Consider the following 17,249-nt stretch of genomic DNA (forward strand, 5'->3'; position numbering starts at 1 on the left):
TATATCTTGTATTTAACATTTGAAGCGTGTAAAAGTTAGAAGAAATAGAATTAAAATATATCTAAGTGCCACCGAAGGCACAAAAGTAGCCAAAGTCTCACTTGGTTTTTCAAGGGAAAAAATACGCAGGAAATAGAGGTTGAAGAAATACAATGACAGGTTGGCCACGAGCCAGCAGGGTGCCCTTGTGGCCAAGAGGGCCAATGGCATCCTGGGTTGCATTATAAAGAGCATGGCCAGCAGGTCGAGGGAGGTGATCCTCCCCCTCTACTCTGCCCTGGTAAGACCTCATCTGGAGTACTGCGTCCAGTTCTGGGCTCCCCAGTACAAAAAAGACAGGGATCTCTTGGAAAGAGTCCAGCGAAGGGCCACGAAGATGGTGAAGGGCCTGGAGCATCTCTCCTATGAGGAAAGGCTGAGTGAACTGGGTCTGTTCAGCCTTGAGAAAAGAAGACTGAGAGGAGACCTGATCCAGGTCTATAAATATCTAAGGTATGGGGGGCAGAATGGCGAGGCCAGACTCTTTTCAGTGGTGAGTGGAGACAGGACAAGGGGAAACAGCTGGAAACTGCAGCATAGGAAGTTCCGCACAAATGTGCGCAAGAACTTCTTTACAGTGAGGTGACGGAGCACTGGAACAGGCTGCCCAGGGAGGTGGTGGAGTCTCCTTCTCTGGAGATGTTCAAGACCTGCCTGGATGCCTACCTGTGTGACCTGCTGTAGGGAACCTGCTTTGGCAGGGAGGTTGGACTCGATGATCTCTGGAGGTCCCTTCCAACCCCTACAATTCTGTGATTCTGTGAAATACTTCAAGCTTTGTTTCAGTTACCTTTATTCGGAAACAAGTTGGAACCCAAATGTATTATTATTATTTTTTTTCTGTTTTCAAGTTCTGTTTCAAAATTATTTTCAGAACAGACAATCATTTGAACTTTTTCAAATAATGAACAAATAAGGATTTAAGACAATATGCTAGTCTGCAGTAAGTTTTATTGCTAGGAATTAATATGTTATCTTGCAAATGTGTTGATTAAACAAATACTTAACAGGCGATGTTTCTTTATTAAAAACAATAACTTCCTGATGTAATTAGTGCTATACATGCTGTTTAAAAACACAGTTAGGAGTCAAATCCAGTATATCCAGGGAGCTTACAAGCAGGAGGGAAACCAACTTTTTACATAGGTAGATAGTGATAGGACAAGGAAGAACAGCTTTAAACTGTAAAAGAAGGGAAATTTAGGTTAGGTGTCAAGGGGAAATTTTTCACTGACAGGGTGGTGAAGCCCTGGCACAGGCTGCCCTGAGAGCTTTGGTGCCCCATTCTTGACTGTGCTCAAGGGTAGGTTGAATGGGCCCTGAGCAGCCTGAGCTGGTGAGGGGCAACCAGCCCATGGCAGGGGGTAGAACTGGGTGATGTTTCAGGTCCCTTTCAACCTAAGCTGTTCTTTGATTCAATTTCTATCATTTTGTTTTGCTCCTGATTGAGTTGTATTACTCAGATTCCCTGATAGAATCTCCTTGCTACACGGTGGCCCAGGATTTCATTCTGCTTCAGACAATTTTCTGCCAGATGCTGTGACACACTACAGGCTATCAAAATAATGCTGGTGTTTCCTATGTGATCAGTGGGAGTTTTATTCAAGACACTGTTTATGACAAGCAAAGGAACAATATGCATAATATGCATTGTCTTTTTTTTTTTTTTTTGCTTGTATCCTCATGGGATGTTTTTTTCCTGATTATTATAAAGTTCTTTCTACTGAAAGGTTCTCCTATCAAAGGATTGTCAGCCTTCGTTGAGACAGTGGCAGTAACTTACTGATGGGACTACACAGCCATGTGAAAGGGGTACGCTGAGAGGATTTTGTCTCCACTTGCAATGGCAGCTGTGATGCCTGCTGTAATGTTCCTTACTCTCTGAAGCAGCTGGAAGGTGGTGCAGCCTCTGCCTCCTTCTTCCCTCCAGTTCCAACTGGGATTTTTTTCTTCTCTGATTTTATGAACACTTCATTCACTGGGCAGAGCACCTATTGTTTTTCACTCACATTTTTATTTTATTTTAGGACACCATCACATAATGGAATCGCTATCTAACTGGTGCACACTGCTGCAAATTCCCTTTGATCATTGTTCCTAAATTATGAAGACTGCTGAGTTAACAATGTTGGTCACAAGAGTTTTCATTGCATTTTGGTGTTTCTTTTCATTAAGGGAATCTAAACAAAGAAATAATTAATAGGGCTTTTGTTAGCACTGTGTCTATGAGAATGGTGTCAGCAGTGCTGGCCACTGCACAGAGTACCTTCACTGCCTTGCAGCCTCCCAAGAATTCTTTCTCTCTGGCCCTCTAAGGTATGCCATGTGACTAAGACGTTTTTTTACATCTGCCTTTATCTCTCCCCACTGTATTGTCCTTTACCATTTCCTACATCATCAAATCCTGCAAGGAAAGGTGTTTTTCTACCCATCTTTCTCCTTCCTTTCTTTTTTCCGATTGTCTGTCCCTGAACTGGTGCAGAACAATAAAGCTGTCATTACCTAGCATAAAGTAATGTTAGTAGCCATCCTTCTTTGAAATAAGGGTTTATTTAGCTCAGTAGCCTGCCTTCAAGGGACAAGGGGAAGAACAAGAATCAAGCAAGCATCCTTCCCCTTATTTCATAGAATCATTAAGGTTGGAAAAGTCTTTTAAGATCATCTAGTCCAACCATCAACCCATTCCCACCACACTCACCAACCACATCCCTCAGTGCCACATCTCAGTGCCACATCTTTTATTGTTTCTTTCCAATATCTGAAAGGTGCTTACAGCGAGAGCAGGGTTGGTCTCTTCTCTCTAATGACAGGGGGCAGGACAAGACGAAATGGCCTTGAGTTGTGCCAGGGTAAGTTTAGGTTGGATATCAGGAGAAACTTCTTTACAGAAGGGGTTGTGAAGCACTGGAATAGGCTCCCTAGAGAGGTGGTTGAGTCACCATCCCTCGATATGTTTAAAAACTGTTTGGATGTGGTGCTCAGGGACATGATCTAGCAAAGGATTGTTAGAGTCAGGGTAGTATGGTTAGGTTGTGGTTGGACTTGATGGTCTTTATGGTCTTTTCCAACCTGAGCAATTCTGTGATTCTACATTCCTTGAACACCTCCAGGGACAGTGACTCCACCACCTCCCTGGGCAGCCTGTGCCAATGCCTGACAACACTTTCTGAGAACAAATTTCCCCTAATATTCAACCTGAATTTGTTCCCAGCTTCCAGCTATTCTTGTCTTCTGGACAATGGAGTCTGCTGTGTAAGATTTAACAGTGTTCAACAAAGCACCCTTCTAAGTAAATCTACAGGCTTTTTGTACTTAGCTGTTAAATGTTGTATGAAAATAATACTTTCAATTTTTGTTTGCTATTATGTTAATCTAGCTCTTCTAGTAGAGGAGACAGTGAAGCTTCAGTCTGTGTCTGCCCTTTTGGAAACTCTGGATATTTGGAAACTTCAGTTCTATTGCACAGCGGGATGCCTCTTTGATAGCTGAAGAATCTAAGCTGTCCTTTTGGAGGAGAGTGCTTCTGTACCTTGAAATATCCTTGCTGCCTTTCTTTGAGCCTTTAACAATGCTATCACATTTTTTTGTATGTTCATTTGCTTTTCAGGCAGGGGAACCAAAAATATCAAGGTGTGGGTGTGGTCCAGAATGACATTTTCTGTTTTGTACTCTGTTCCTTTTCTTACAATTCTAACACAGCTTCCCTCTTGCTGTCCGAGCTACTTTCATTGCTGAACAAGTGCTTTTGTGAACTGTTGATCACAGCTCCAGTTTTTACTGACCTTTACTAGCTTACTACAGGTTTTGTTTTGTCTGAAGTAGCCTCTCAGTCCCTATATGTGAAAGCTCTGTACATCATCCACAAATTCTCTGTATCTGTATATGTTTCTACTCCTCCAAGTTCCTGTCTATACTCTTGGATAGCTATATGGCAACACCTGTAACCTTGTGTTTGTTGTATTAGCTTTCTCCCCACAACTTCTGAGACAAAACAAGTATATATATTATGTTCACATGAAATATGACACAGGACATTTTAAAGCGTGGATAGATATAGGTGCAAGGCCACCTGAATAAATAGGGAGGAAAGGATGTGGGGAAATGCTGGGCCCTGAAGATAGGCGAAGGGTGAGCTGTCATGCAAGAAGGAGCAGTCTGGAGGTAAGGATATCATCCACTATATCTTCTGCACAGCATCACAGCTTTGTGCTTCTCTCTCACAAAGAAACTGAAGAAGTCCCAAGTCGTAAATTGTTTTATGCTGAGAGAAGATTCTGGGAAATTATCAGTTTGTAGCAAGCCTGTTCTTATATTCTTCCCTAGCTATCTATTTTTTTTAAACCCCATTGGAGTCAGGAGGTCTTTCATTTTTCTGTTTATGTCCTTTGGCTGCGGTGCAGCAGTGTGTATCCTCAGTAAACCATCTCTTCTTTGCTGTCACTATAATGGGGGAGAGAGGGAAGGAGGAGAGGAAGATATACGTACTTTCTTGCCAGCTTTCTGCTCTGGCTGTCTCATCTCTGGCTGATTGTACTGTAAGAGCAGCTTTTTCATGGTCTGTCACTTGTGCTTTGGTTCTAACTATAAATAGGGAATGCATTGGTATCCATTAATACGCTTCTTTTCTAAGTGACTTTCAAGCTTCAGAAAAGACCAGAGTTTCGTTTGTACGTTTGAATCCTCCTGATTATCCCAAATTTTCTGTGTGTTATAAATACTTTGTCAACCCCTTGTCAAGTGCAACTGCTCTGTGGGACCCTTTTGACTGTTACTGCATGCCCATATATATGGTAGCTATCTCCTTTGTCCTTGCACTGTCTGTTTCATCCACGTAATTTGAGAAAGGGTATATTTTAGCAATGGGCAACATAAGAAATTTTTTACAGACATTGCAGAGAAATTGTAACTCAAGTAACCTTAAATCGTTTTTTCCCCTTCTCTTTATAATGCAATAAAACAACTTTTTATTTAGCTGGAGTAGCATTGGATTTAGGTAGGAAATCTTGTGAATTTCTTTGGTGTTTTTGTGAGATTAGAAACAAAATAAAGTAAGTGAAACAAATTCCACAAAATACAAATTGATATAGTGTAGGTATGAAATACAGAGATAACTGCTCCAGATTTTAAGCCAATCACTCTAAAAACTTGCAAAATGCATCTATCTGAAAACAGGTAATTTGCATTGAATTCCAGTTCAATGTATTAGAGTGAAACCATATCCATTGCTAAACTGTAAATGGCTGAATCAAATCCTCCTGTTATTCTCAGTGTTTATGGCCTTAGGCTTCTTGGATAATTATATATACATATTTTGGTGGTTTGTTTGTTTGTTTTCCAAAATGCAGAGGAATAACATCACATTTAACACTTAAATTTGGACACATTTCCATAGACTTGGCGTAACTGTTGTAGCAACTGTCAGCAATTATGTCCCAGGAAATGGGATTAACATCTTCAGAAGTAATCAGTTTCAATTTTTGTCTGTCTACACACCTTGCAATAAAACTGTGAATCCCCAAGCATGGCTGTGACTCTTTTTTGGGGAGTGGTGATAGAGGGAGGAGAATTTCTGGATGGAGAGTTCTGTAAGTTTTTGTAAGTTTTGAGCGATGGCAAGGAGAAAGCTCAATGGGGGGAAAAAAGAGAATCATTTAAAAGCAATGTCATTTCTAGCTGTGCTCTGTTTGATTAGTGAATCAGTCACACCCTGGGAAGTGGTTATTGTTACTGTGTGGTCGGTTCTGTGGCCCCTCTTGTGTAGAGGAGGCTGTACTGGGACAAAGAGTGAGTAGTGTATGAGGCATGCACAGCTTCTTAGGAGAAAACAGATGGGCTTTCATCACGGCTGTGCTCTCTCTGTTTACATGCTTTGTTCTTGTTGTGTTACCTTGAGGATAGATGTAGGTGAGGTACTGTAGAGCATCTGAGAGTGCTATTTCTTGTTGAATAGATGAATAGATGAATATTCTAGATGAATAGTCTACTTACTTGGAGTATAGGAGAGGTGATAATAGTGATTTGTTAATGTTTAGGTCCTTGGACATAAATGACACAGCTGACCTGAATGTTGACCATTATATAACTATTAAGAAAAGGTGGTAGAAAGCAAGGTTTTAGTTGATGCCATAGACTTCTGTTTTGTGCAGAACATATATGATCATAGCCCACAGGATTTCTCTGTCAGAAATAATTGTTTTAAGGGCAGAATTTTTTTTTTCAGGTATTAAAGGAAACTAAAGGGAGAAGTAAAAGAAGCACATAAACAGTAAGCACATGCAAACTTGGAAAGGGAAACAATTTGCCCTCTTGTAATTTTCCTGCTTACTCCTCTGTAATGCTTCTTCTCTTCAGACTAAACACGCTTCTCAAACACAGATCTGCAGTATTAGGTAGTACTGTGACTTGAAGTATTCACAGCGCAAAAGTGAAAAGTAAACTGCCAAGGAAAATACTGTCTTCCAAAACTGGAGACAGCCTTTCAGTATAAGATTTGTATGTGACTAACTGTGAGTGGTTTGCACTCAAAAGCAATACAAAGATCTTAAACAAACAGATAAAAGGCTTGGTCAAGGAAAAAGTAGTTATATAATGTATTTGCCATTACAAAGAGTTTATTTCAAAGCTGAACTTTACTGGTAGTGCCCAACACAGCAAAAAACCTCTTTACTTCTGCCTCTCAGTCTGCTGATTGGAGGGTAGAATCTGCAGAAATAGCTACTTAGGTAAAAAACAAACAAATAAATAATTTTGAAATAATTGATTTTTCAAAGGTAGGAATTGACAGAAACAAGATAATAGAGCATGGATCTGGCCTTCAGAGATCATTTGAGTTGGAAGAGGCATTTCAAGGTCAGCTCGTCCAACACCCCTGCTATGGGCTGGGACATAGTTCTCACATCAGGTTGCCCAAAGACCTGTCCAACCTGACCTTGAACATTTCCAGGGATGGGGCATCCACAACTTTATATGTTTCTTTTCGTAATGTTAGCAAGAATTTCTAAAAGAATGTTGAAAGTTTCCCTGATGTTGTGGTTTAACCCAGCATGCTGCTTAGCACCTTTTCACTCCCGTCTTAGTGGGATGGAAGAGAGAATTGAAAAGTAAAGTAAAACCCATGGAATGAAGTAAAGACAGTTTACCAAGAGGGAAAAAAAAAAAAAAAAAAAAAGGGGGAGAGAAATAAAATAGAGTATAAGAAAAAAGAGGTGCACAATAGTATTGCTCACCAACCACTGAACAATGCCCAGCAGTCCATGACTGGTGGGAGACCCCATCTCTGGCCAACTTCCTAAGTTTTATAATTTCACATAGAGGGATATTCCATGTGGCATGGGATATTTTTTGGTTAGAATGGGTCCAGGTTCTATCCTCTCTCAACTCTTTGTGCAATACCAGCTCACTGACAAGACAGCTTGAGAAACTGAAATGTCCTTGGTTCTGAACTGCACTTCTCAGCAACTAAAATATCAGTGTGTTATCAACACTGTTTTTTTCCTAAATCCAAAACGTGGTGCCATTCGAGCCATTATGATGAAAGTTAACTGTCCCAGATGAAACTGGAACAGATACTTGGCTATTTTTTAAAAAAACAATGTCAATAAAATAAATAATTAATTAAAAAAGAAACAAGAATTTTACAAAATGTATAGATGATTTTTGTCTAACTTTGGTTACAAATGCAAGAGGCATACTGCTTCGTTTCAATAAGGTAAGCATATATAGAAATACTGCAAAATCAAGATGAGTCTGCATTTTAGATGTCTTCTTCACAATAGTCATTAACAAGCAATAAGGAAATACCTCATTAAGCAAATAACATATAAATTATGAGGTAATTTAAAAATGCTTCCAACTCATTACAATAGACTGATTAAAAAGCAGATTTATTCCATAATATCCTCTATTTATCCACAGTGACATTGAAGCTGACTTTCATTCTTCTTCCCTGCAGTCCAAAATGTGGCAACTTTACACAGGATTTTCTCCAGATACACAAGTCACTGATATGAGCTGTTAAAGAACATAAGCCCTTACAGTGGCAGACAGACATTGATCTGGAAGTGGACTTACAATTTGTGTCGATGGGCTTCAGTACCTGCATGAAGCTGTAGGAAAGTTTCTTATCCTCTCTAGAAGTTATTTCATTGAAAAGACCCTTGACAGTAGGGTGAGGACAAGGGACTGCCCCACATCATGATATTGAGAATCTGCAAGGTTTATTTAGCTTTCAGTTTGGATTCAGAGTTTTAAACTATAAGAGTGGCTTCTCAGTTTTGTGCTTTCAGTAGTGAAGAGCTGCCAGACAGAGGAGATCATAACTCCCATAAGATAGGCACAGAATAGCCATCTGAAGGCAACAGTTCCCAGATAATTTTTTTGACCTGTTCCAAAGATTGTAGCTCAGACTGAATTCTTCTGTTTGTCATGCTGGCCAATATTTTCTTATTTTTCTTTACTAACCTGGTACTTTCTATCTGATGATCTGATGTTTCTTGTGCAATACATACACTGCAAAGTATTTGGGGCAGAAACTGTATTTTCTTCTGAGATAATACTTTCCCAGACAAAAAGTCCTGTTGGGTGACTTATTTAAAGGTGTGCTGTGGTAAGAATTACAATCTGACTGATTTTTTATTTAGATTCCCTAACTTGATTATGCTAAAATTTATTTGATAATGTTAGGAATGTTACTGACATGAAACTAACATGACTTTCTCTCTAACAAAGCAAAACAGTGCACTTATGATAAGACTGAAAGAATGCTGATGAAGTCTGGAGGTCCAGAAGAGGGTAACGCTTGGTTAAAGAAAAAATATTTCCTATACTAGCATCCAAAACTAAAACAGAAGTGAAAAAGTCTTGAAATGAATTGCAGAATGCTTCACCAGCACCCTTCTAAGCATCTAGGCCTTTATCCAACAAAGTGCATACCCATCTGCTTGGCTTCAGTAAAGCATGGAAAGCTGTACACATCAACCCATGGAGTTAAGCATATGCTCAGCTGTTTTACTTGCAAAGTTATGGAGACTTTTTCAAATAGGGAAGGGAAGGACATCACACAGATCCTGCAGAATGTAAACAAAAGTCATTGACTTCTGGATTCTAAATCAGGTTTATTCATTTAGTTACAGTGCTGTTGTCTTGCCAACATTCAGGTGTGTATTTAATACAAATCTAGATGTAGATGCAATTACTTAGCTGAAGACGTGTACCTCTCCCTTTCAGAGCTCAGTTCTTGAGCTTTTTCTCCATGGATGGCCATGAAGTACATTTAGTTATGTAATCATTCCAAGTAGTTTTCAAACTGCTGATCTTTGCAAGTCAGACTATACCTGATTTGAAAAAGTAAAAAGCCCATTGTTTTGCCTCAGGCCATTAGTGTTCTAATTGACCATTACCTAACTGGAAACATATATCCATTATTGCTGTTATAAGTCTTTTTTCTCCTCTATTTTTCTTCTTAACTGAGCTATATGGAAAGGAGAAAATATCAATCTAGATCATGCCTACTTCAGGTTTTGCATTTCTAAATGGCTTGGTGCCTGTTTTAATGCTGAGTTTTCCTTGTGTACTTAGAACACTACTTAGTTTTAGACCTGAACTGTTTGCATCAGGCCTGTTGAGTTATCTGCACTAAGAAGAGTTTTGAAGTAGGTGTTCAATTTTCTGTACGTTGTTGTGAGCAGTCAGTCACTAAAGATGGTGCGATAGCCAAACCCAAAATGCAGAACCTGGAAACATTTGGATTTTATCATCTTGTCTAAGAAGGAGGGTGTGTGAAAGAGAAATTGATGCCAACAAAAACAGTGAATCTCTGGCAAGAGAGCTATTTGAAAAATAGTTTCCTTGGAAACTGCTTTATACTTCATACATGCTATCTTTGAGATAACAGTCTTTTCTTATCAAAACACCCACATAGCAGGATGTACCTGTTTGTACTTTCCCCCTCTGTTTCAGGAGGAAAGAAAGGTTAGAAAAAAATTGATCAGTTCTGAATATTCTCCCTTTCTTCTGATATGTTCCTTCTTAGTACAACTCTCCTTCCCAAAAGGAAAGGCTTGAAAGTTTGAGCATGTCGATTATCCTGCTTAACTCATGGCACTGATGAGAGCTAACATTTAAAGACTCAGAAGTGATTTACTGCCCCTGAAAGACTGTTTCATGATTGGGAAATGCCACATAACTTGTTTCCAGTGCCTGATAAGAGTTTTTTGCATTTAAAACAAAGGTTGATATGATAATTATGTCTCAAAAGCTAATACAATTTTTATTTTCTGATGGTGACAGCTGATGGCAAGTTTACCTAAAGCTTGCTCATGTGAAGATACATCTTTTAGCTGCAGGAATTACACAGATGCAGCTCAGCAAATTGTGAAGCCTCCAAAACAAACAAATCTTTCTAGAGAAAATGGAGATGGAAACATCTATAAATTTTTCATTTAAAATATAGTTACTTCACTGTGCTATTATTTCTGTGTTAGTCTTGAATATACTTGCTTTATCAGATTGGCTTACAAAGATAGTATTATGACTTCAGTTTTTAAAAGTAAGCAGTACTTTAAGTCTGATGCCCAGTATTGGGAGTACCCCACATTCTGTCACCTGTACGAGTCCAAAGGACTCATTAGAAATATGATGAAGTCTGAATTCAAGAAGAGAACTCCAAACAGTCTATTACAGATTCTTTATCTGGAAGTCATCTCTGCATCTGGACTGCAATCATCATCAGTTTCCAGCATGTCAGGACAGTAATAGGCTGTGTATTTATACATTGTAATGTCTAACTATCTTCCAATCCATAATACAAACTCATCAGTTCATAAGCTTATGGTGGGATACATCATACCTAGCTTCAGTTGTCTAAATGCAAAATATTTTGTCTGTGAAGTCTATTCTCTTTCCACAGTAAGCAGTGTGAGACAAACATCTCCAGAGGTTAGTTCCTGTTGCACCACAACATCTGTGTAGAGTAGTTTTGATAAACACCTCTCAGAAATGCCTCTTTCCACTGAGTAGAGTGGAAGGCTTGTTGATTAGTTGGACTGGATCAGCTTTAGGTGTGAAATATATATGTTAACAGAATGTGGTCTAGGGGACAAGATGATGACCTGGATCTCTCACACTGCTCTGCTTTCGGAAAAATAAATCAGTCCAAAAGAAAACAAACATGCAACAACAACAAAAGCAAAAAGCAAAAAATAAGATTGCTAGAAAGTCATTTTTGTCATGAAATCCAAAACCTTCACTGTTAAAATATGAAACTTTGTAAAAGAGAGTCTGTTTTAGTTTATCGGTAATATATGGTCACCAGATTTTTAAGCCATTTGTTTCTCCTTCTCCTACTTAAAATAATTTATGATAATGTAGTTATCATAAATGAAATTTAACTGAAATTATAACTGAACATTATAACATAGCTGAAATTATTTTGGGTATCTACAAAAAGAAGGCTTCCAATCCAAACCATTCTGAGATTCTGTGGTTCTATAAGGAAAATTAAGCCAGTCAGTGCATGTAAACCAAATGGTCATTTACTGAGTGTGAAACAGGTGTTTTTTTACTACTAGTCTTTCGCTTAGTGAGGCACTGGATGGTGAGTAGAAAAAAATTCGACCAATTAAGATTATGGTAGTACAGCTGTACTATAGTATTTTTTGGGAGTAAAAAAAATATCTACTAACATTTGTGTTAATGGGAAAACATCTGTAATCTTCCTGAGAAATGGAAATGACAGTAATTTGGTTTAATCATCCTTTATCAGTGATTTCTGTTTACAGAATTTCAGATGGTAACTTTTATATGTTTAATTTTTTCTTACCATGGCCTCCTATCAGAAAGCAAGGAAAAAAACAACAATACAAAACAGTGGTGAAATTGTGAGTCATGTAAATAAAAAATACATCCTGGTAGCCTGCTTACTATTGTTGAATCTTTCCAGTTATTGAGCATCTTGACAGTAATGGAAAAAATGATTATGCAAACAACAGTGACTCACGCTGACCCATCTTTTCTTTGGTTTTAAAGATTTACAGCTGCTAGCTTTTGCTTTAGTAAAGATAATCAATTACTTCAGTCTAGATTATAGGATTTTAATACAAGCAGTTTCATTAGATGTGGTGTCTGTTGACTTAACTATGAACTTTGTACAGATTGTATGGAAAGTTGTGCAGAACTGTGCAACAGCAGGACTAGGGGAAATGGATCCAAGTTGAGGGAGAGAAGATTTAGGTTGGATGTTAGGGGGAAGTTCTTCACAAGGAGAGTAGTTAGGCCCTGGAACGGACTGCCCAGGGAGGTTGTGGATGCCCCGTCCTTGGACGTTTTCAAGGCCAGGTTGGACGGGGTCCTGGGCAACCTGATCTAAATGTGTGTTTGGTGGCCCTGCTAGGCAGGGGGGTTGGAACTACATGATCCTTGAGGTCCCTTCCAACCCAGGTGATTCTGTGATTCTGTGATTCTGTGATTCTGTGATTACTGGAGAGAGTCAAAACTGTTTTTGGAAACAGAACTCATTTTCTTGTTTTTCTAAATTTCAGTAGTTTCTGGTGATATAAATTGGTATTAATTTCCTCTCTATGCTTTGTTGATCTTGATATTGCTCATTAGAAGCATGATACTGTATCTACTGTGGAAGTCAGTGGAAGGTTCTTCTATTTAGGTTCTCAGGAAAAAAGTCTTAACCAAAATATTGTGGTCTTTCCACTCAATTTTTTGGAATTACTTGGGAGAAAATACACATCTATGTTTAATTTTTTAAATGCAAATATTTTTTTATGGAAGTGGTGTTAAGCTTAGGCTTATCCTTCTTGAGTCTAGGTGGCTCCTAGAAGTGCCTTTATTAGACTGCAGTCTAACCAGGAAGCCCCAGCATCCATTATAGATATCTTTGCTGGGTAGTTCAGCCTTAGGCTCAAAGGACTTCTTGTTTGTGTCTGTAATGACCATAAATTGAATGTACACACCGAAATGTTTGGGTTGGATCTTAGATGCATTATTGAATATTGCTATAGTCACAGTGTATCTGTCAAGTACAGTACAGATCTTTCTCTATATCCATTTAGAGAAAACCTTTTAAGATTTTACTGCTGCAACCTTCATAAGCCATAGAAATCTCAGCCTCTGTTATTTGGTAACTTAAATTTCCTTGACTTCAGTAATGATAGGTGGAAGTATCAGATAATTTTCTTTTCTTTTGTTCTCAGAAGCATTCCAGATTTAACATCTCTTAAGTAATAATTTAGTAAAGCATTTGTCTGCAAGTCTATATTCCTTTAGTTCAGCATGTCAGAAGTCCAAATTGGGCTTTAAGTATTTAAATATATTCCTGACTGTGATGTATTTAGTTCTGCATTTATACCTGTAGATGTGGTTAAAAAAAAAAAAAAAAAAAAAAAAAGTTAGACACAGCCCAAAACTAAAAAGTCTTGTGAAATACATGAGAGTTTTAATTATGTTAATTATGTTCAATTATTTATGTGTTATTTTAATTCTAGAATGGGAATAAAACCTAAAAACATAGTCATGAATAAAGGAAGGAAACTAACTACAGCACTTAGATCCTGGTGAGTGTTTCTGCACTGCCTAATTTCCTTCCACCCTTTCTGTTAGTTACTGCACTGTTTATGCTGATTAGGTGTGATCCAGGCAGGGAACATGAGAAGAGCCGGCTTTATATTTTGGAGATTAAAGCATTTGGATGAGCTGTGGATAATCCTCTTTCAGGTTCTTGTTGGCAGCGAGTACTCTACATTCCATCCTCATTTTGACCATTAATTTCATCTTCACAGGGGATTTTTTTTTTTTTTAATTAAAAAGAATAGCTCAGTTAATTTTCATTTTGTATTACAAAAAATCCAATGCTTTTCCGAAATATAGATGTAAGGACAAGTAGTCAAAGGAAGCAACCGATACACCGATACTACTTGATAATTTGGAAAATGTGATTTTCCCTTAGTATAGCGCTGTATGTATTTTGACAAAATCTATCATTTCACTGTGTAGCTGAAGCATTAAATCCTCATAGCCTTTAGCACACAAGTTAAAGCAAAACAAAAGCATGGTAACAATTGGCAAATGTCTAGCACAGCTACGTTATTGCCTATAAAACTGGGAATGTAACAAACTCATATCCAGGGTAAATGAGATAAATAAACTCATGTAGTGCAGCTTCTGAAATGATTGTAACTCATTGTCAATAATGAGAAAAGTGTCTAAATAGCTTAACAGACACTAAGAAGTTATGTTGTTTTACACTTAAAAAAACCCAGAAATTTCCAAAATAACATGAAAATAACAGGTCTTGAGGTTACCCAAAATGCACAGCAATCTGCAATGTAATTCTTAGCCAAGACTTTGTTTTGAAAGGAAAAACTTCAAACAGAATGCCAATTTAAGGAAAGCAACAATTTCGTTTTAGCATATAAACAAAATCAACAACCAGGGAGAAATATCAGGAGGAGAGGGAAATTGCATTGTGTTAGAAACTTTAAACTTCTGCTCTGTCAGCTCCTGATAATAGTTCAAGATTCAGATAGAAGTAAATGTTCTTTGCTGCCTGCAGTGACGGAACTTTACTATATGCTATATTTGCATAGGCTATAACAATTTGATTTGAATTTTTTCTCCAAGGATCTGTTTCTTTGTCACTCCATTAGTCTTTTATTTGATACCTCTTTTGAACGTTAGTATTTTACCTATTGGTTTCATCCTGCAAATGTTATGGCTTCTGTCCAAGAAAACACTTTCTAACATGCTTCAATGTTAAATGAATTGAACTTCAGAATAAAGCTCTAAATCATACCTAATTTTGCTTGTACTTCTCTTCTGCTTCTTTCTTAACATATCATCTACTCTCAATTTCAGCCTTCTCTCTTGTGTATTTTGCTGCTGAGCATGTGGCAGCACAAGCTTAGCAGTGATCTCTGTGCAGGATGGTCAACCTATCTTGGACTTACCAGAGTGTCAGAGTGAACAGATCTGCTTATCTTTTTGACATGTGTAATGGATGTCTTACTTGAAGGTTCCAAGTAGTCAAAAGAGAGCTTTTACTTTTTGTTCCCAGAGATGTTCTTATTAATCTCCTGTTCTGACATCTCAGTACTACACCATCACACTGTCAATCACTCAAGTGTATTACTTGGGCATTAACATCAGTTTGAATGTCTGTTTCAGCCAGGACATGGTAACATATTTCAGATTATTTCCCTCATGACATTCAAGGGCATGACTGAATATGTCTACCAGGCATTTGTGCGTTAATTGCAGTGGGATGCTTTTGCTGGCTGGGAGATATGACCTGGCCTTACCCTTGTTGATTTTGAATTCTGCTTCCATAAATATTCTTATTCTAATCAGTATCTTGAACCATCCCCTCTTCAGTATTGCAGTGGGATACTTTTGCTGGCTGGGAGATATGACCTGGCCTTACCCTTGTTGATTTTGAATTCTGCTTCCATAAATATTCTTATTCTAATCAGTATCTTGAACCATCCCCTCTTCAGTCTTTATCTTCTAGAGCTTTATGGCCTATGTTCTGTTATTTGCTGTTAAATTTTTGACTCCTGCCTCTGGTTGATGATGCCTACTGAGATGGACCCATTCTCTAATTATTCACTGATCACACAGTCAAACAAGTCCCATGCTATTCTTTGTAGATGGAAGAAAATACATATGAAAAAATAAAAACCATTTTGTTCCTCTGCTTCATTAAATGTATTTTTTATTCTCTATTTTTTATCCCTCCACATAAATCTTTCCTGTGCTTTCACTTCCATTTTTTTTCCTAATGTTTATTTGCATCATGCTTACAGCATACTTTCATAATTTCTGTGTATTTTTGTTTATCTATCTGTTTTCCACTGTCTTTTACACAGATTGTATCATCCTTCCACAGCACCCATCTTTCATCTGGGATCCTACAAATTCTAGACTGCAGTTACACAGATAATGTATTCATAAGTCAATCATTTTTAAAAACAAATATAGTGCAGAGCATAAGCTGCTATAAGCTGGCTAAAATGTTCCTTGCATCTGTGGTATGAAAAGTGGCTAGTTTCTAAAGCAACACCAGCTACTCTTCTGTATTATGTTTTCATGCTAAACTTGCTTTCTGAGCAAGATGAGCTCTAACATAACTTTTCCTGCTTAAGAGCATCCAATTCAAAATACTGATACTTAGCTCATATATACCCCATTTATTTTGTAATTTTACTGCAAATGAAGAAAGGCTGCATTTTCTGGTGCTGGAAAACAGACTTTCATTAAAACAATTTCCAAACCATGTCTTTGTTAGCACATTCTTTCTAAGAGATTGGTATAGGAGGTATGCATCAGACTTGGGATCCATCTTCCCTTTGATAATACTATTTTCCTTAAATGATACTGAATAAAAATTAGCAATTCATACAACAGCAGACTTCAGGAGGTTCTAATCACTGACTAATTTCCCAGTGCTGCAGTGCCCTTCATTTACTTCCTGTTCTGCTTCCAGAATTGACTTCTTAATACACTGTAATTCTCATGATCAGACCAAATGGCAACTATGAACAGTGATGACAGGAAATTTTGCCAGGGCTTACGGTTAGAGATGACACAGAAATATTTCCTCTTTTTTTTTTTTTTTTTTTTACTTCTCTTTAACTTGAATTAAACAATATAAAAGGATAAGAGTATCAGTTTAACTGGTGCATTTGTGAATTTACAATGCAGAGATTTGAACTAATATCTAGACTTCCATTGTTTTTACTTAAATCATACTATATATGTTTTCTTATTTTCTGAGCACTAGCGTTGTTGAACCTATAAAAAATGCAGTGCAGGACAAAGTACCTCACAATTTAAGGGGATGTTCTGCTGCATGCCATTGTCTACCAGCAGCCTTTCATTAGACATACTTTAGTAGCAGACTTGTCTTCTATGGCTATGTCCCCATGCAATTTTCATCTATATCAAAGCTTTGACCCTCAACTTGTACTCAAGCCACTCACCAATTTTGTCTCCTGTCATCTCCAGATAATGTGAATCCATTGGCTATTACTATTGTGAATTTTCTCTTTTTCACATTAATCGTAAATTCTCTTAATGCAACTGAATAATTCTTGCTGACACTTCTAACGACCAAAAGGCATAGTCCAATTTCATGGCCTGTGACCTATCAAGTGCCTTAAAACTCCCAATCATTATTACAGTCTTGATTTCATTGATTTTCTTGA

The 17,249-nt window shown here is 37.8% G+C and overlaps 1 long non-coding RNA gene across 1 annotated transcript in view; it reads right to left on the reverse strand.

Annotated features, from left to right (window-relative positions):
• Window positions 1–618: 618 nt before the first annotated feature.
• Window positions 619–17,249, reverse strand: part of LOC128074827 (uncharacterized) — a 135,991-nt gene continuing 119,360 nt past the window's right edge. The window contains exon 3 of the long non-coding RNA XR_008203474.1: window positions 619–705. This is a non-coding gene — a long non-coding RNA (uncharacterized LOC128074827). The remainder of the gene's footprint in view (window positions 706–17,249) is intronic.

This window comes from Tympanuchus pallidicinctus, unplaced genomic scaffold, assembly GCF_026119805.1.
Source record: "Tympanuchus pallidicinctus isolate F22 unplaced genomic scaffold, pur_lepc_1.0 scaffold11, whole genome shotgun sequence".
Taxonomy (NCBI): domain Eukaryota; kingdom Metazoa; phylum Chordata; class Aves; order Galliformes; family Phasianidae; genus Tympanuchus; species Tympanuchus pallidicinctus.